The sequence below is a fragment of the Hyperolius riggenbachi genome, chromosome 12 (assembly GCF_040937935.1).
Source record: "Hyperolius riggenbachi isolate aHypRig1 chromosome 12, aHypRig1.pri, whole genome shotgun sequence".
NCBI classification, from domain to species: Eukaryota; Metazoa; Chordata; class Amphibia; order Anura; family Hyperoliidae; genus Hyperolius; species Hyperolius riggenbachi.
The window spans coordinates 71,138,482-71,159,564 of record NC_090657.1 but is presented as its reverse complement, the minus strand read 5'-3'; the positions used below and the strand labels follow the sequence as shown (position 1 = coordinate 71,159,564).

At 44.1% G+C, this 21,083-nt stretch overlaps 1 protein-coding gene across 1 annotated transcript in view; it reads left to right on the top strand.

Annotated features, from left to right (window-relative positions):
- The window catches only part of CPNE1 (copine 1), a 186,927-nt gene that overhangs the window by 38,710 nt on the left and 127,134 nt on the right, over positions 1-21,083 (top strand). The window contains exons 2-3 of the mRNA XM_068263637.1: positions 10,897-10,976; positions 13,364-13,474. The gene's annotated coding sequence lies outside the window, so the exon portion shown is untranslated. The remainder of the gene's footprint in view (positions 1-10,896; positions 10,977-13,363; positions 13,475-21,083) is intronic.

Sequence of the window (21,083 nt, the reverse complement as noted above, 5' to 3'; positions counted from 1 at the left end):
GAAAGGAAAACAATTATGCAATGAGTAAAAGTTCATCTCGGATCCACTTTAAGTTCATCTGTCAGCCAAGAACTGAATGCTGAGGTTGCAGTTAGCATATGTGCTCCAAATCGAGAAAGGATGGATTCACACTGTGCATGTTGCATAACAGGCATTATGAGTGAACTGCAATGGAAACTAGACATAGACTTTAATACAAAGCCTGCATTGCAGCGTGTTAGAATGTCATCCGTTACAACGCTCTGCTGGGAACTGTTCCATAGAATGGTATGGGCAGTGAGCTGACATGCAGAATTATTCTGCAACGTAATTGATATGGTGTGAAAGGGCCCATGCACTGGAGAACTCTTGCCAGGCCCTTTGAATTTCAATTTATTTTAATACACACAAATGGTAAAATGGCAAATGGAGTCCCTATCAAGAATACAGTATATACTTAAAGAGACTCTGTAACAAAATGTTCAGCCTTGGTTCTTCTATAAGTTCCTTTGCCTGTTCTAATGTGCTCTGGCTTACTGCAGCCTTTCCTAATTGCACAGTGGCTGTGTTATCTCTGTTATATGATCTAATCTGTTTTCTTCAGTGGGCTCTGTCGGCTAAGACTGGAATGTGTGGAATGTGCAGGGCTGCTTGTGATTGGATAGAAGCGATACACACCCTCTGCAGGCCCCCTGCAGACTCTGTATGACTCTCACACTCTGCTTATGTGAGCCTATCACAAGCTGGTTAGTTTGTTTGTATAAACTGCCTAAAACTGTTAATTACAAGCCAGGATTGCAGCAGAGAATGGCAGAAACAGCACAGAGGGGCCCAGGAGAACATGATGAATAGAATGGTATGCTTTTTGCTGTAAAAAAGTACAGATTCTCTTTAAAGCATATCTGACCCAGGGCAAAGCTACATAAAGTAAGCACAGAGGTATGTTCATGCTGCATCCACATACATTTGCATCTAGTCAGGTATAAATTGCTGAGAAACTAGTTACCCCACCTGTGCACAGGTGAGGTTGCCTGAAAAACATGCGCTGTTGGAGAGTCATGAGGTTTGAGAAATACTGCAGTAGAGTATTGTACCGTGTTAGCCATCAGTAAAAGCAAGATGTTTTGAATCAGGATGATACCATTTATTGACTAACTTAAAAGAATAAGGCTCGGTTCACATTTGAGGATGCGGAAAGGAAACCGAATGCACATCCGTGAGGCGGAGGAGTTCTGCCCATTCTGCAGCCGTATGCAGCAAATTCCTCACCATTCCGCGATCACATGTCTATTGGGTCTGCATTGTTGCTTACCTGTCCCGCCTCCAGCGATTGGTTCCGCCGCTCGTTCCATTCCACAGCCTGGAGGCCAGCAGATGGAAGTGGCTCTCCATAGGCTGCAGCAGGCCAATTCTCCTTAGCAACAGGGAGAATTTTCATTGGTTCCACATGAACCAGGGAGAATTCTCCCTATGTTGCTGAGGAATCACATTGGTCTTTTGCAGCCCAATGGAGATCCTCCTGCTTCTGCCAGCCACCGGGCTGTGTAGAAGAGACTGAATGGTGGCAATAGACAGCGGGACGTTTCACGGCGGCGATGGGATGCAGGTGAAACAGGCGACGTGAATGCTGCGACTAGCCTAGTGAGACAGGACAGTGTCCGTTCTCATAGGCTTTCATTGGACATGGTTTCCCATCCAGTCCAGGAAAATGTGCCAAATCCGGACTCTAAATTCTGTCTCGTGTTCCGTGGCACATGGATTGTATACAAATCTGAGTTTTCAACAAGTGGAAGCGGACTCTATTTTTAACATGGGATCGACGTCTTGCGTTTTCACGGAGCTTTAAAAATGTATCTCACGCATAGGTTTTTAAAGCAAGTGTGAACCGACCCTTCTTCTTTCTTACTCTTATTCTTTTAAGTTAGCCAATAAATGGCATCATCCTGATTCAAAACTTCTTGCTTTCTCTGATCATAACATCTATATGCAGTTGTTTAACCCACAGAGGTGTTGTCTTTTTTTCATTGTGACGTTTTAATGTGTTTTGTTCTACCATCTCCCACATCACTTTAGAGAAGTACCAAGTCATGCCACTATCCCTCGGAGGAACTCGCAATGTAAACCTTACTATAGGCGTGTCCTAATGTTCCTTAAATAGCCACGACTGTTTTGAAGGGACAAAAACAGTGCCGCTTTCTACTGAACATGCTGTTAGCCACTGTGAGTAATGGCTGGGAGTAGGCCTGAACGATTTTAGGAAAAGATTGAATCGCACGATTTCTGTCAGAAATTGCGATTTCGATTCACGATTTTCTTCAAATCAAGCTTTATCACTAATTCAACAATGTGCACAGTAACTAAGGAACAGCACCTTAGTTTCACAGTGTCCCCACTGCAGCTTTGCAGAATGCAGAAAGACCACCAGTCAGTCACACAGCAGTCATCATCATTATCACGCTGACACTGTGCAGAGTAGCAGAGGCTTGAATTACAGCTTGGGTGGAGTCTGCTGCCCATGTTACAGTTTGATTGACATGTGGGCGGAGTCTGCCGCCCGCCCAGCAAATGATGTGTAAGCAGCACTGGGGAGGAGGGAGTTGCCTAGTGAGAACCAGACTGCTGCTCATCACACCACTTAATAAAAGTGACACAAATCACAAAAGGTGATTGTCAGCAATCAGAAGACTGAGCCTGCCACCTCCTCAGCTTATGATGTGGAGGTCTGGGTGGGAGCGAGGCGTGAGACGCGGGGACAGTGTGAGAGCGGAGGTGGGCGGAGTCAGCCGCTCGTAATACAATGTGATTGATAGCCTTGTGGGCGGGGCCTGCCGCCCGCCCAGCTAATGCTCCGGAGATGTTGGGAGGAGTGAGCCGCGCGAGTGAGAGCCTGTGGGCGGTGACTGTTTGCCGCCCTCTGCACTGATTGGCTACACACTTGGCGGAAGTTAGGGGAGAGAGTGAGCCAGCTGCACTCGGAAAACGAGTGACAAACGCTGGTGCTGAGCCGCCGCTAAACAGAGCGGGAGAGTGGACTGCTGGCCTGAATGCAGAGGGGGTAAAAATCGTTGCCATGGCGATCACGGAATCGTCATTTCCGTGATCGCGATTTCGATCGAAAAACGATTTATCGTTCAGCCCTAGCTGGGAGGAGTCATTTTTTTTGGGGGGGAGGGGCGTTGGGGGGCAATAGGTACAAGAGTCACATCAATCCATGCCATGCACTGTTGAGGATCAACCAGTCCCAAACTGTGTGCTGGATTAGTTTGGATCTGTAATATTAACAAGCTGACCCGTCATTGTATTCCAGCAGTTCTGGAGGTGTGTTCAGCTATCTGGGACAACAAAGATAAGCTTTGCATATTCAGCAGCGGTGCATTGTGGGACTCCTCAGAGCTCACTCCAACCTGAATTATAACAAGTACCTTCTGTTATAAGAAGGCAAACTACTGTTTTACATAGCATTTTAGTAAGGGCCTGAGCCCACTGACGCAGTTGTCTGCTATTCAGTTACACAGCAATGTTAGATGCTGAAGAGCTGCGTTGGCAGGCCCTAAGGAGGCTTTTTGGTCCTGTTTAACCCTTTACACACTCCTAGGAGTTCTGGTTCATGGTGAGCTTGCTTGGCAATCTGTTATGGCAGTTCCAACCCTCTTTAGTTCAATTTTGATAGAACCAGTGAAAATGTAAAGTGCCCAAAAACCCTATTTAGTGCTTCACTTAGTAAAGGAGATATTCTTACGTTACATAGCTTAAAGGAATACTGCAGGGGCTAGGGGAAAAAAGAGTTGAACTTACCTGGAGCTTCTAATGGTCCCCCGCAGACGTCCTGTGCCTGTGCAGCCAGTCACCGATGCTCTGGCCCCCGCCGCCGCTTCACTTCTAGAATTTGCGACTCACGGCGCCTGCGCGGTACGCTCCCGGGGACTTCAGTGGGATCAAGGATGTGGCCGCACAGGCGGGAGTGTGTTTGCGACTTTAAATCCTCAAATTTCGGAGGTGAACCAGCGGCAGGGACCAGAGCATTGGTGACTGGCTGCGTGGGCACAGGACGTCTGCGGAGGACCATTAGTAACCCCAGGTAAGTTCAACACTTCCCCTAGCTTCTACAGTAGTCCCTCAAGCCAATTTACCGGGGTTCTACAGAGCTTCATAGATGTAATTGTAGTTTAACCACATTACCCCCATAGGTGCGGATATCTCCATCCCTTTTTCCATCCTTTCACCCCCAGGGACGGAGATATCCGCACCTCTCGCGCTCCCGCTGTTGCCCGTGCTCCAGCTCGCATGTGCGTGCACTCCGCGGCCCGCTCGCCTGGAGACCAATGAACGGGAAAAAAACGTTCCCGTTCATTGATCTAAGCCCCCCGTTTCCCAGCCTCATAAGACTTCCTGCAAGCGTACTTCCTACGCTTGCAGGTCGCATAAACAAAAAGTTACTATGGCCATCTTGTGGCCAAATAGTAAAACTACACCCTAAAGCATTTTTCATGTACAAATTCATTAGTTTTACACTAAAAATTAACTCCTTACCTCCCACACTCCCCAATTTTATTTTTTTTGTAATAAAAAAAAGAAAAAAAAAATTTACATAAATGGGTACCTTAGGGACTGAACTTTTTAAATATTTGTCAAGAGGGTATAACACTGTTACTTTTTAAACTATGGGCTTGTAGTTAGGGATGGACGCAAAACTAAAAAACATGCACCTTTATTTCCAAATAAAATATTGGCGCCAAACATTGTGATAGGGACATAATTTAAACAGTTTTATAACCGGGACAAATGGGCAAATTTCATGGGTTTTAATTACAGTAGCATACATTATTTAAAAACTATAATGGTCGAAAATCTTTCCATTAAAACACATTTAGGATAAAATAAATCTTGGCATAATGTCCCACCTAAAGAAAGCCTAATTGGTGGCGGAAAAAACAAGATATAGTTCATTTCATTGCGATAAGTAATGATAAAGTTGTAGACAAATGAATGGAAGGAGCGCTGAAAGGTGAAAATTGCTCTGGTGCTCAAGGGGTAAAACCCCTCAGTTGTGGTTAAAGGAGTTATCGGGCAAAAAAAAAAAGTTTCACTTACCTGGGGCTTCTACCAGCCCCATGCAGCTATCCTGTGCCCTCGTAGACACTCACTGCTGCTCCAGTCCCCGCCGCCAGCTAGTTTAGTTTTTGCCGACCTCGGGGTCGGCGGGCCGCATTGCGTACATTTTTACGCATTCCCACTGATGCAAGAACATCAACACATACATTTTTATGCGTTAGTGGTTCAATGCATTCATTTCTATGCATTGAACCACCAACGCGTAAAAATGTATGTGTTGCTGTTCCTGCATCAGCGGGAATGCGTAAAAATGTACGCAATGCGGCCTGCCGACCCCCGAGGTCGGCAAAAACTAAACTAGCTGGTGGCGGGGGACTGGAGCAGCAGTGAGTGGACTACTAGGGCACAGGATGGCTGCATGGGGCTGGTAGAAGCCCCAGGTAAGTGAAAGTAAGCTTGATAACTCCTTTAACCCTTTCGCGAGTTCTGCGTTGCACTCGTATGCATCCCTGCAGCGGCAGTTTGCAGCACATCGGGAACGCCACAAACCGCCGATCACTATGCGACCTTTTGTGGGCATGTAATACTACATGCCCACACTGTCCGTGCCCCCAAGCCCCATACCTTTTGGCCCCCATCAGCCCCTGAAGAAAGTGACATTTAGATTTAAATGTCACTTCCGTTTCTTTCCTGTTTGTTGTTTTTTAAATAAAAAATAGCTTCTGATTCATTTTTGCATATTCCATTCTGCAAAAAATTGCAGATTCAATTTTATTTTTATTGCAGATTGCCTGCAAAGTTGTTAATAGAATGAATGACATCCTATGGGATGGACTGGGGGAGGGTGTAAATAGCCAGTATTTTATTGCTAATCTGCCCAATCGAAATACCAACGATTGCATTGTGTGTAGGGACAGTAAGACCCCAGTTGGCGGGCATAAAACCACCTATTATTGCAAAACTTGCTCACGCAGGTCCGGATTACACCCAGGAAACGTTTTTCAATTTACCATACCTTGGATTTCTCCTCTGCTACCAGCCAATAGAAGATGCCAAACTGTCCAAATAAGATATCAAATTCAACATTATAATGTGTTCTTTAAAATAAGATATACCATGTTACGGTGTTATGTTCCATGTTAACATGAGAGAGGGAGAAGGGAGAGCGCATTTCTTTAAAAAAAAAAAAAAACTCAAAGCAGAAACGACTTCCTTTAGGAAAGAACTCCGAGTGGAAAGGGTTAAGGTTGCCATTTTTGTCAGTGCAGACTAGGATTTGAATCGTGGCTGCAACCATAACCTAACCAGTAAGGAATCCCTGAGCAAGACTCCCAGGTGCTCTAAAGGCCCACCAGGGTGACTTGCTCTGTGGCACGTGGTTTGAGTCCCACAGAAGTAAAGCACTTTACAATGGTTAGCATTTTATTTAACATCGGTTTACAAATCTACACCTGTCAGAAGATAATTGATAACGCTCCCATTGAATGCCATGGAGCTGCCTGTTGTGTAGCTGTTGGAACTCTTGGGCATTCTCCCAGGAGAAAGCTGTAAACCATGATGAAAAATGAGTACAGGCTGATGCAGTTCATAGCGTCACATAAAAGATCACCTGGAGTGAGAGAGGTATGGAGGCTGCCATATTTCCTTTTAAACACCTGGCTGGCTGTCCTGATATTTTTGTCATCAGTAGTGTCTGAATCGCACAAGCTGGAGCTAATCCAGTCAGAAACACCTGTTCGCCATGCTTGTTCAGGGATTATTGCTAAGAATATTAGAAACAGAGGCTAAGCAGGACAGCCAGACAATCTGCATTGCCAGCCCCATATCCTTCTCCGTTCAAGTATGCTTTAAAGAGACTCTTTAACAAAAAAAAAGTGGCCCGGGGGGGGGGGGGGGTACTTACCTTGGGAGGGGGAAGTCTCTAAATCCTATTGATGCTTCCCCCGGCCTCCGTTCCATGGTGGTCTCTCTGGGCCTCACCAAAGTCACTGCCGACAATTTTGTCTGCTTGCCTTCCCCGGCTGCATCGCAGTCGCAGCAGCAGCTCCCTGATGAGCTAGGGCGGAATAGCCGGATCCCAGTCTGGTCCGCTCTACTGTGCAGACGACTTGCGCCTGTGCAGTAGAGCGGTCCTGACTGGGATCTGCTATTTCTACCTGATCCCGATCTGAGAGACTCTACTGCGCCTGGAAGGTAACTATTATTTACATGGCCGCCGTTCTGAGGGGCCCAGCGAGACCACTGTGGGACGGGGGGGGGGAGGATGGGGGAAGCCTCAATAGGACCCAGAGGCTTTTCGCTCCCGAGCTAATTAATATATATATTGTATGCTGTCCAAACCTGGTTGGATAGCTTTTTGGTGTGAAATCATCATATCTGGAAATACTTTTATTTTTCTATCTTTATTTTTCTATCTGTGTTTTTTTTTTTCAGGCTGTGAGGTGGGACCCAATAAAAGATTATATACTCAAATAATTATTTTTATTGCTCTGAAAACTGTTTTTTTTTTTTTTTTTTTTTTTTTTTTTTTTTACCTCTTGGCTATCTTTTGCACTGGTGAAAAGTTAGGGGTTTTTTTTGTCATTGAATGTGTTGGACACTTGAGTTGGGTTATTGCAGGAGAGACTGGTTAAAAATTAAAAACAACCTTTCAGTCGCTCGTTGAGATTTTTCAGAACCAAGCATGTCTTATTCCAGTTACTGTAGTAGGATATTGTTGTGAACAACTTTGCGTGCTGAGCTGTCGGTGTCATGAGGATTGTGTTGCTTTGAGAACTCACCAACATTGCCACAGAAAAGCACTGTTAAGAATTGTGGTGTCTAGTTACAATATGTTCTGAATAGTGTGCTTTGTGAAGTATGCTTTAAATGTTATGCTTTTTACATTGCGCACAATTTAAACCCTCATTGGTTGGGGTTGGTGCTTTGTGAGAGTGACATTTAGTTTCCGCCTAAAATAAGTGTTGTATCAGCTCTGTGAATTCTGTATTTTGATCCTTCCAGGTCAGGCAACTTTGAGACAGCGGTCTCACTTGAGCAAATCTGCAGCGTTTTGCCGCATACAAAAAGATACATGCTTAATTACATATGATGATAGTCTATGGTGCAGAAGAGTATTGTAACCATAAGTAAAAGTAAGTAGTTTTGAATCAGGATGATACCATTTATTGGCCAACTTAAAAGAATGAGAGTAAGCTTTTGGCTGTGCAGCCTTCTTCAGACTTCATCCTGTTTGCTTACAAGCTGTTGGAACAGACAGCTATATAAATGCAACATCAAAAGGGCATACACAGATTTTTTGCAAACATAAATACATCTCCTTAAAGGACTTACGAGGCCAAGTCCATCAAAAAAAATAAAAAAAAAGTTAGCTACCTTGCTCAGCTTGTAAGGCACGGAGGACGCCGTCCGCGCCCTCCGTGCCGTTCCGCCTGGTCCCCGCCGCTGCACAGCCCCCCGAACGGTCCCCGACCGCGCGGCCCGGGTCGGGCTCCCCAGCCCTTACCAAGATGGCCGGCGGAGCTGGCCGCGGCTGCGCAATCCGCATAGCCGCCAGTGCGGCTGCGCAGCTCTAAGGCCAACCCCCCGATCCACGCAACAGTAGCGTGGATCGGGGGGTTGGCCTTAGAGCTGCGCAGCCGCACTCGCGGCTATGCGGACTGCGCAGCCGCGGCCAGCTCCGCCGGCCATCTTGGTACAGGCTAGGGAGCCCGACCCGGGCCGCGCGGTCGGGGACCGTTCGGGGGGCTGTGCAGCGGCGGGGACCAGGCGGAACGGCACGGAGGGCGCGGGCGGCGTCCTCCGTGCCTTACAAGCTGAGCAAGGTAGCTAACTTTTTTTTATTTTTTTTGATGGACTTGGCCTCGTAAGTCCTTTAAAGATACACTGAGGTGTCCTAAAAATCAGCTTTCTATTCCAAAATCCTCTAACATTATTGCCCCAACTAAAACGCTGCATCCCTGCGGCTGAAATCTAACTAGATTCCCCCCCTAACTCCCCTCTACCTCTCCCCCGCAAAAGCTACAACTTTCTTGGTCGTGGATTTTGCTGCCCCGGGAGGCAGAGCTTTCAGCTGCAGCTCTGCCTCCATGTGCATCAATCCACGTATATCTCCGCCTCTCCCCCGCCCCTCTCAGTTAAGGAAGACTGAGAGGGACGGGCGGAGGCGGCGATCTGCACTGATAGACGCGTGTAGAGGCAGAGCTGTAGTTGAAAGCTCTGCCTCTCACAGAAGCGCTCCCCGCAATATGCCCCGGGGGAGTTTGGGGGGATTTAGTTAGTGTTCAGCCGCGGGGATGTGGCGTTTTAGTTAGGGCAGGGATGTTAGAGTTTTTTAAATAAAGCTGATTTTTATGAGACTTCAGAGTCTCTGTTGCCTAAATGAAACAGAACATCTAAATGGTGTAAGATGTTAGCTGATTTATGACTAATCGATAAGACCAATCTATGGTGCCTGTGCGTTTTTCTGGAGGCATATGTGATTCCGCATTGCGTTAAAAAAAATAAAATAAAGCAACCTTGCACTACTTTCCAGCACAAAACGCATGTGGCTTAACATTAAAAAAATCAATGGCTACTGTAAAAAAAAACACCTCGATTTAGAACGCTTTGCAAAAGCACTATTGTGTGGCAAAACGCTTGCAGGGAATAGTCTGTGATTCCCACAGATGCAAGTGTGATCCCTCTATTATTAATATGTGAGAAATAGACAGGGAGGTCTATTTGTGGTAAATGACCTTACAGCAGTTCAGGAAACAGCAGACATCCATGCAAGAACCCTTTTGATGTCCTGATGTAATGAATGAGGGTACCTGAACTGGCATGTGATGAGATGAACATGTATGTACAGTGCTATTCTCGCATAAAACTAGGTTGTGTTTTATTTTTTTTCTCCTTCACTCAAAGGGTTACATATTTAGGTATCCAAATTAGTTTCACTCTACTCAAACTGTAGAATAACTCTTACTGATAAATAATTACAGCCATGTAACCCTTTCCTGGCAGAGCATAGCTTCTGGGTGTATAGTATTTCTCAATCTTTTTACGCTGGAGGAACCCTTCAAATCATTTTTAGATCTCAAGGAATCTCTGCATTAGAGGGGGGAGGGTAGCCTTAAAGTCCTATTTAGAAGTAGTAGGATAAATACAATGGTTTACCTCATCCCTTTTATTTAGCTAAAAAAAAAAATCTATGTTCCTTCTGCTGCTGATCAAATTTATAGAAGACATTCTGTGTAATATTTTAGTCAGTATATCAAGAAGTCGATTCTGATGGTAATCTATGCACAAGGATGAAAAGGATTAAAAGCCTGTTAATATCCGTAATTTGTTGGATATTAAAAGATTACAAGTGCTGGGTTATTGTGCTGATTCTTTGTGGCTTTGATACATTCTGAATAAGTGATGTAGAATGTGTATATAGATCAGCTGATTTTTGGCTATAATCTGCCGGCTATATGCTTGTTGCTGCAGGCATGCTATGTATAAACCAAGAACACCAAAAATCCATGTTGGGGACATTTAGATAGCGGTTTTAAAATGACCTAAGAACGGCAATTTCGGTATTACTTTCTGTTCATGCTTCTTTTAAATTGTTGTCTATGCTGTTCAGTGTGATGGGACACAGTAGAGCCACACGTAGAGATGATGTCGTGTGGCCTTATTAAAAGCACATTTTAGGTGTCTGCTGGTAAAGTAGCTACCAATTGCTTAAGTTATTCTAACTTTTTCTTGTGAAATATCTAGCTGTCCTAGTTATTTGCTGAGTATTAGATTCTGTTTTGTGCAATGTAAAAACCTCTTTTAGAAAACTAAATTACAGTGGTCAGTTAACTATTTTCTTTTTCTTCTTTTTTTATCCCGCAGGGGGACTCTACATGGTTTGAAGTCACATGGCAACCAATAACGCCATTTACCAAGCTGACTGATCTTCTTCAGAAAATACGGTAAGGGTTACCTAGTTAAATGTGGCAACAAGTTAATTGGCTAACCTGCTACATTGGAAATGTTTGGCTAGTTTGATTGCAACAGTGGAGATACAGAGACCCAATTCTTGCCCAGTGCCTAATTTAGGCTAGGTTGGAGTGTCAAATTTATTCCTATGGTTAAGGGCACAGGAATGTGTTAGTAGTCCAATTGTGACAGTATGAGGGCGTGTTCAAGCAGTTTTAGTTGTCTTATACAAGGAATATCAGGAAACTGGGTTATTGGTATATTGCTGGTAATGATTTCTGTTCCAGGGATAAAAATATACAAAAAAATAGATCTCCACATATGTAGATGAAGAAGAGAAATGGACCTAGAACTGAGGCTTGGGGTACTGAAACTGGGAGGGGGCTATGAGAAGAGGTGGTGTGGGATTAAGAAACGCTGAACATCCTTCTAGATGGATTTAAGGAGAGGGAGAAGAGTATAAGACACTGTAAACCAGCAGAGCACAGAATTGGAAGCCCATACAGTATGAGGGCTTTACTCATGGTAATGCACGTTTGCAATTTTCTCTGAAACTGTTTCAGCCCTATTTCAGACTTGGGGAGGGTTTGGATTCTTTGCACATACATTTTTTTTGCCTTAGGCTGTGTTCACACTGCCAGCAAAAACGTTCAGTTTTTCGGAATTGAAGGGAGCAAATCGGCATGAATGCAAACGGATCCTATGCACAGATAGGATCCATTCACATCAGTCCATTGAGAATTAATCCATGCAGCCTGTTCAAGTGGACGGACAGCAAGTTTGGGTCTCGTACGATTTTTGTAGATTGGCTGGGCAAGGTGGATGGCGATTGTATCAGTGCTAGCCTCTGAGAATGGATGGTGTCGGTTCTCAATAGGCTGTTCACTGCATATGTCTTGCAAAATACCTGCCACTGTCCATTCGGGTCCTCTGCTTCTATTGTGCAGAGGACCCAAGTGCTAGCCGTGGTAGAATGGGAACCTGACGGTGACCGGTATCAGGTGGATGGCGAAGCAAAAACAAAACAGATGGAACCGGGTGGACAATCAGGTTTTCATCCGCTACAGCGCAAAACCAATCTAATTTATTATTTTAGTACCTAACTAGGACCTCCTGTCAGCTACTTTGTGGCTGGGCTGAATAGCACCCAAGCCCAAATCCCCCCCCCCCCCCCCCCCAAAAAAAAATTAATAAAAAATCTTATTAGCATCCACATAGAGGAGCTGGGAGGGAGCACCAGCCAGTCTTAAAGAGGAGCTGTCAGCCATACTATCTCAGAAAAAAAACCCACATATAGTAGTAGATAAATACTCTACTAGATAAATGCTCTACTTACTTAACATATGTATTGCACTGTCCAATGTGTCCATGTTTTGGGTTTAGTGATTTTTCTATAGTAAAAGGAAAAAAAAAAAGAGAAAATCCTTCTTAGCATTTCCCTTTTTAACTGTGGCTGTTTTGAAGCCAATCCTGATGTCATTTCCTCCCTTAGGGTCCATTTACACTCAATCATTTGGTACGCGTTAGGGCGCGTTGGTATAAGTTTTTTCCATAGAAGTGCATTGTGAAAAAGATTTAAGTTAAAATGCGTTAAGTGTGAAAGGTGCCATAGGAAAACATGGGCATTACTTTGAAAATCAGTTTTCTTTCAGTTATAACTGAGAGCAACTTATTAAGTGGAAACGGGGCCTTACTCTCCTCTGCCTGATTTTGTATGCATTGCCCGCCCTCCTCCCAGTCTACAGGCGCTCCAACCCAGCTCTACAATAGAAAGTGCATTGTCTCAGCATGAGAAATATTGTCCAATCAGAGAGGAACAGAGGCGTGGGAGGGGAAAACAGGAGGTAAATAGACTTCAGCCAATCGGGCTGCATTAGTTAAGTCTAGGGGGTAGTAGAGAAGCAAAAAAGACAACCCAGCATGCCCTGCAACTTCCTTTGTGTGCCAATACAACAAATAAGAGGTAAACTGGGGAATGAACATTTTTTTTTTAAACAAGTATGTTATTTTTAACTTTTGGATTGCTTGGATAGCATCCTTATTACTGGTTTACCAGATAAAAATAGAGCTGATGTTTTATTTTATGCCCGACAGTTACTTTTTAACCTAGAGCTGTCCTTATCGTCCTCTTCCCTCTGCTTTACAAGAGGTGAGAGGGGTGTGGCTCTGTGCCATGGAAGAAACTCCCACTTTGTGAACCATTTCTATACCCTGTACACAGAACTGTCATGTGACCAACTTTCCCAAAAAGAAGTTTCTCAGAAGCAGAAGCATCAAATACCCAAATTGTGTGCATAAGGGTTAATTGAAATGTGTTGCATTTGCACCTCCAAACAGAGGAATTGTTGCTGCTGGTCTGACATCATTCATGCATTTTTAGATGTTGCAGAAAAATGGATATGAAGTCGGAAACAAATTCTTGTCATCGAGTTCTTGACCAAAGACGACTGTAGTGCTGCGGACATCCACAAAAGGCTCAGAGATCTGTATGGTGAGGCGACAGTTGATGAAAATGATGTGGGAAGTTGAGTGAGAAAGTTTAAAAAAGATGAAACTAATGTTGAAGACACTGTGTGGTGGAAGGCCATCATAGTAAAGGATAATAGGGGTTACAGATCAAGAGTATGGAACCATGGCCTGTGGATTCTGCCGTGAGTAAAGTGTTAGTCACATGGAATCCATCACAGGCCTTAAAGTGGAACTGTAAATCCCTAAAAAACAAACAGTTTTACTTATCTGGTGCTTCCCCAAGCCCCCAGCAGCCGTCCTGTCCCACGTCGGTCCGCACGATCCTCCGTTTTCCCACCGCCAGCTAGTTGTATTGCCGTCGACTTACAAGTAGACGGAAACTGCGCCTGCGCGCCATGTGCTGCGCAAAGCTTTATTTGTGTTCCAGCCCGCAATGGCGTCCTGCATGGCTAGCTTAAAGAGATGCATGGCTAGCTTAAAGAGAAACTCCGACCAAGAATGGAACTTTATCCCAATCAGTAGCTGATACCCCCTTTTACATGAGTAATCTATTCCTTTTCACAAACAGACCACCAACTGTATGAATGATATTGTGGTGAATCCCCTCCCACAAGAAACTCTGAGGACCGTGGTACTCCTGGCAGTTTCCTGTCAGTGAACCTTGTTGCATTGTGGGAAATAGCTGTTTGCAGCTGTTTCCAACTGTCAAAAAATGTCACCATGTAATGTCAGACTGTAAATCAAGGATTTAAAAGATTTTACAATGGGAAAACACTGACTAAATCATTTATACATAATTATTGTAATAATGAAGCACTTTATTACATTATTTTCACTGGAGTTCCTCTTTAACCGTGAAAAAACCTTTCTAAACAGGTGGTAAAATCTTTCCTCCGTATATACTTCTCTTCTCTACAGACCAAGGGATAAAAAGCTCATTTGTCAAGCTTTTGTATTGTCCTTGGAAATGACCTAATGTGTAAATACATTCAGGATGTCTCTTTGCCATGCTAAATAAGCCCAGTTTGTTAAAACAGAGATAACAGAGACCTTCCAGCCCACCGACTTTAATTTAGTTCTTCGTTTTTGTATCTGGTGTAACTTCACTGTCCTTCCTTATAGTTTGGTGCCCAAAACTGTATTCCATATTCCAGATGTGTCCTCACCAGTGAATTATACAGAGGGAGTAGTAGATCTTGAGATTTTACGCCATATGTTGCCTCACCTGTGGTTTATACAGAGATATAGTAGCAGTGTCGGACTGGGAGGTGGAAAAACTGAGATAGTCCAGCTGCTGGCCAAGCAGCAGTAATCATGTGTTATCACTCCCATTAGAAACCTGTAGCAAGTTTTCACTGTGAGCAGCAACTCATGATTACTGCTGCTTGGCCAGCAAGTGGATTTCCTCGGCTTTACCACCTCTGTCTGACACTGAGTAGTAGTATATTTTGTAATTTTATATCCCTATTAATCCATCTCAGAATTGTATTAAATTCAGCTGTTGCTGCCTGGCATTGATGGTAGCTTAACTTATTATCAATTAATATTCCCTAGTATCCAAGTTTCATGTCCCCAGCCGTATGCAACTTATTTTATGACTATTCCTTTGAGGCCCTTTTCAGTGGTCAGTTGCCTTGCAGAATAATTCAGCATGTTAACTCTCTGCCTATACAGTTCTTTGGGCCTATTCACAGTAACGTATTGCCAGGGGCGTTCCTACCATAGGGCGGCAAGGGGCAGGGTATACTGGGTGACGGATGTCCCAGGGGGTGTCACCAAGGCCTCCCACAGAGGCCTGTGCAGGAGGGGGAAGCAACACAAAAAGGAGGGGTAGCGGGGTCATACCCCCACCCCCCTCACCTGGGTCCCCTCCTTCTGGTGCTCCCCCCCCCCCCCCTCCTAATTAGCAGGAGCGGGCGGAGAGGAATTACTCACCACCTTCCTGCGTTCCAGGCGATGTTGCACAGCTTTGAGGAGCCCCCTTCCCCCCCCCCCCCCCCGCTACAGCTAAATAGCCGGCGGCGATCAGACCCCCCCAGCAGGACATCCCCCCCCCCCCCTAGTGGGGAAAAAAAGGGGGGGGGGAAGTCTGATCGCCCTGCCTGCAATGTGATCTGTGCTGTGGGAGCCCACCAGCACAGATCACTCACAATGAGCCCGGTCCTTAAGTGGTTACCCACTTTACCACCACAGGTGCGTATATATACGCTCCTTTTAACACCCTTTCCCCACCAGGAGCGTAGATATACGCACCCCCTGCCGCTACCGGCGCTGTCTGCACTTGTGCGCGTGCTCCCACGCTCATGCACGCCGACGGCCGCTTGCCTGGAGATCAATGAACGGGAAATAAACTTTCCCATTCGTTGATCTCAGCTCCCCAGCAATGATAGGCTGCTTCTATGAGAAGCAGCGCGATCATAGTGAAAAAAAAAAATTTGCAGCCTCATTGTACTTCCTGTAAGCATACTTCCTACGCATGCACAAAAAGATACTTTGGCCATCTTGTGGCCAAATAGTAAAACTACACCCAAAAGCATTTTTCATATACAAATACATAGTTTTACATTATAAATTAACTCATTACCTCCCACACTTGTAATAAAAAAAATTACAATAAAAAAAATACATAAATAGTTACCTTAGGGACTGAACTCTTTAAATATTTGTCAAGAGGGTATAACACTGTTACTTTATAAACTATGGGCTTGTAATTAGGGATGGACGCAAAACTGAAAAAAATGCACCTTTATTTCTAAATAAAATATTGGCGCCAAACATTGTGATAGGGACATAATTTAAACGGTGTAATAACCGGGACAAATGGGCAAATACATTTCATGGGTTTTAATTACAATAACATGCATTATTTAAAATCTATAATGGCCAAAAACTGAAAAATGATTTTTTTTTTCCTATTTTCCCATTAAAACACATTTAGAATAAAATAATTCTTGGCATAATGTCCCACCTAAGGAAAGCCTAATTGGTGGCGAAAAAAACAAGATATAGTTCATTTCATTGCGATAAGTAATAATAAAGTTATGAATGGAAGGAGTGCTGAAAGGTGAAAATTGCTCTGGTGCTCAAGGGGTAAAACCCCTCAGTGGTGAAGTGGTTAAAAAGCGTGTTACTCATTGTACCAGTGGTGTGCATGAAACAAAATGTCTTTCATTCATTCCATTAAAATGACATTTTTACTGTGATGACTTCAGATGTTTTTATTCTCTTAAAATAAAAGTATATTTTATCAATCTCTGTTGTCTGATTTCTGTTTATTAGCTTTTTTCAACAAGAATTACAGTAACCAAACTTACTTTTCAACTACATTAGCAAGACACAGTCCTCTACTTACACACGACTCATGTTGCCAACATTTCACCCATACAAAGTTGTCCTTATGTACAACATATACTGTACTCTCCCTATTAAATACTTTTCACATCGCATGACCGTATTGTATAAACCGTACTTTAAAGTACGTAAAAACAACCAAAAGCATTGGTTACACTGTGTTTGTCCGAAAGTACAAGTGACTCAACTTACAAATTCAACTTACAACCTACCAGAAGTGAACCTGTTTGTAAGAAGGGGACTGCCTGTATATTTAAACCTTTAAAAAAAAATTAAAAAAATTAGTTCTTTAATTGTGAAGCTCAGTGTCATGTATTCTAAACTAGAGCAGATTAGCCCAGCCGATTAAAAAAGAACCGTAAATAAAGTGTTTATTCATACCTAGTGTTATCTATACCTGGGGCTTCTTTTGGTTGACCGATAAACTTCATGGCCCCTCATTCTGGTTGGACTGTCCTTCGATCTAGCTCTGTCTGTACCACAGGCCCTGTTCCTCACAGCTGTGCACAGCAACCACAGCCAGGAGAGTCTAGGTCCGCACAGTTGGCATGCCCAGGATGCTCCCGGACACTGAGCTGAGGGGGTGCGCTCTCACATAGGGCACATGGCTTAAAGTGACCCTGAGATGTGAAATAGCTTGTATTTATACTTGGGGATTTCTCCAGCACCATGGCCTCCCTCTCTGTCCTCTTCAGCCCTTCTGTTCCTGAGCTATGCTTCCCAGCAACGCGGCCGAGCGTGTACTGCGCAGGACCAGAACGCTCCCAGAAACAGGACCGCGGCAGGGGTGCGCACGCGGCTAATCTGCACATGCCTAGAAGCCCACGACTGGCGGCGACTGACTGGATTACCGGGAATTGTAGCGCCAGCATGGAGGGGCAGAAGAGGACGGCGAGGGAGGCCACAGTCGTCACGGGACTAGAGGAATCCCCAGGTAAGTATAAATAAGGCCCAGTGTACCGTCTCAGGTGGCATGCACTCTTCTGCTGAGATCGCAGCTACTGCAGGATCATGGAGGCAAGGTCACTGAAAATGAGAGGCTAGGAAGTTTAACTGTGCACTGAAGAACCCCGGGTTTGAATAACATTTCGGACACCTCTGGTACACTTTAATGCCAGCCAGGTATTTATCAGCCTGTGTCCTCTGTTAACAACCAATTGAATTTATGCCTTAGAGGCTATTTCTAAATATTGTGGACACATTTTGCGTATACACATCCAATTTTGATAAGCCAGTTTTATCTCTTCCATGTAGTATAGGAACTTCCCTACACAATCTGTTTATATAGTATTCAAAATCTGTTGGCCCTCATTCTACATGGAGGTAGACTTGGCCAGTAACTGGCCAATCAAAATTAGATGTGTATATGCACCCCTAGCCTGGTACACACTTTCAGACTTTCAGTTATGATTGGCCTATCACTGACCAATCTTACCACCACTTTGTAGAATGAGAGTTTACCTACATAGTCTTCTTATAGGATTCAAAAGCTGTTGACCCTCATACTACTAGGTGATAAAATTGGACAGTGATAGGCCAATCAAAATTGAAGGTGTGTACCAGGATTGAAGGGAACCTCAAAGCGACAGGTATCTAGAGGCTGCCATATTTATTTCCTTTTAACCAATGCACATTTCCTGGCTGTCCTGCTGATCCTCTGCATTTAATACTTTTAGCCATAGACCCTGAAAAAGCATGCAGATCAGATGCTCTGACAAGATTAACTGCATACTTGTTTCAGCCACTACTGCAGCCAAAGAGATCAGCAGGACTGACAAGCAACTGGTATTAACTCTGATAAAACGGGAGATTGGGGGGGGGGGGGGAGAAGACAGTCATTACACGGGCAGCACGGTGGTGTAGTGTTTAGCTCTCTCGCCTTGCAGCGCTGGGTCCCTGGTTCGAATCCCAGCCAGGGCACAATCTGCAAAGAGTTTGTATGTTCTCTCCGTGTCTGCGTGGGTTTCCTCCGGGCACTCCAGTTTCCTCCCACATTCCAAAAACATACGGATAAGTTAATTGGCTCCCCCCAAAAATTGGCCCTAGACTACAGTACTTACACTACATAATATAGACATATGGCAATGGTAGGGATTAGATTGTGAGCTCCTTTGAGGGACAGTTAGTGACAAGATATATATATATATATATATATATATATATATATATATATATATATATATATATATATATATATATATATAAAATACACTAATACCAATAAGTGTTGACCTAAGGGCCCGTTTCCACTACCTATGTTTTTGCGCATGCACATTAGTATTATAACGCATGAAAGCATATAGGATAAATTCCATGCTATGCAATTTTTGCATGCATGAAAAAAATGACAGCATGCAGCAGTTTTTCGGATGCGTGTGCGATTTGCGTATAATATATTTCCAAGTGCATGTGCATCTGCATGTGCAGTTAGGTGCATGCATTTTTCGCAAGAAAAACGTAGAGAAGGATATTGCCTTATGTAAAATTGCCTTATTTAAAATAGTAAGGGGCCTAATGCTAGGTACACACAATACAAATTTTTGGCAGATTTACCTATTTCCAACAGGTCCAATCTGATTTCTGATAGATTTTTCAATCGATTTTCCATAGAAGCGAACGGAAAGTCGATCGGAAATCAGATCGGACCTGTTGGAAATAGTAAGGTAAATCTGCCAGAAAATTGTAATATTATTTATAAAGCACCAACATATTCCGTGGCGCTGTACAATGTAAGAAAACAAACAAGGGATGCATAATGATAGACAATGATGTACATCAAATATGAACACTGGTACAAAATACAGAACTGGTGATTACAATAGCAAATGTAACATGATGACTAAAATGTATAAATGTCTAACAGAGTGCAAGCAATTAAATTAATAACATTCCATGACACAAAAGGGTGAAAGCCCTTCTCTTGCGAGCTTACAATCTAAAGGAATGGGGTGGAAACAAGAGGTGTTTACCTAGCATAAGTGGTGTGAATATGGTCAATGAAGTGCAAATCATTCCAAGTTGATGGAGGATTATGCACATTTTTTCTGCTTTAAAACAAGCCAAGCGAATTTCACCTCAGCAGGATTCTATTGGTTAGTTTTCCGGCCTACGTATATTTGCATACAAAATTTGCATAATCCTGCATCAACTCGGAATTTCATCTCTTTGACCATCCCTAATGCTCGGTGGCCAGCACATGGTGGGGATCCCATGTGAAAGAGGCTTATGTCATTCAGTTGACTGGTCAGTGGTGGCAGCGTTGTGGCTGATTACTGTACACTACTCGAGAAATAGGCTACTTTCACACTGGGGAGTTGTGTCACTTAAGCCCCCCCTAATGACCAGGCGGTTGTTTTTTTTACTTAATAGGCCACTGCAGCTTTAAGGCCTAGCTTCAGGGCTGTACAACTCTGCACACAAGTAATTCCCCCTCCCTTTTCTCCCCACCAACAGAGCTCTCTGTTGGTGGGGTCTGATCGCTCCCCAGATGTTTGTTGTTTTGTTTTTTTTAATAAATATTTGCTTGTTTGTTTTTAATACATTTCACTATTTTGTTTTTTACCTGCCCCCCCCCCCCCCCCCCCCGTCAGCTAATTACAGCGATCAGTGGATCGCTCCTGTGTCCTTCAGCCTTAAGGGACCCATACACAGATCTATCAATCGATCTATTTGTGGCTGATTTTGATCGATTTCGATGGATTTGATCTATCTGACAGGATGGAATATCTATGTCATCTGCTGCTGGTAGCAGATCCATGGCCCATAGAGTTGCATTGGATCTAATGGTGCAATAATGCATTCTGAAATCTATTGAAAATCTGTTCCTAGTGTGTGGCACACATCAGATTCCTGTCAGATTTGACTTGACAAGCATCTGACAGAAATCTATCTGATGGTCTAATCTGCTGCAAATCAATCAGTGTATGGCCACCTTTAGATTTCAGCACTGTACTGTGTTAATGGACGGCGGTTTCGCCATCTAACAGTCTCCGAGCGGCGATCGCTGCTGGGAGACTGGAGGTGGAGCGGAGCTCCGTTATTCATGCGGAGTTTCGCGCGTGTTCTCCTGCAATCCCCACCTGCAGCCATTCACTCCAATCGGCGTGGAGTAGTCCTGGGGCGGCTGCAACGTTCACGCCAATCGGCATGGAATGGTCGGCTAGGGGTTAAAGAACAAGATTGTAATGGAGAGGTAAAGCCACATCGTGCGTAATGCCTGCAGTGTGACGCATACAGTAGATAGAAAATCTGTTTCACTCAGTGTTGCCAACCTTTCACGT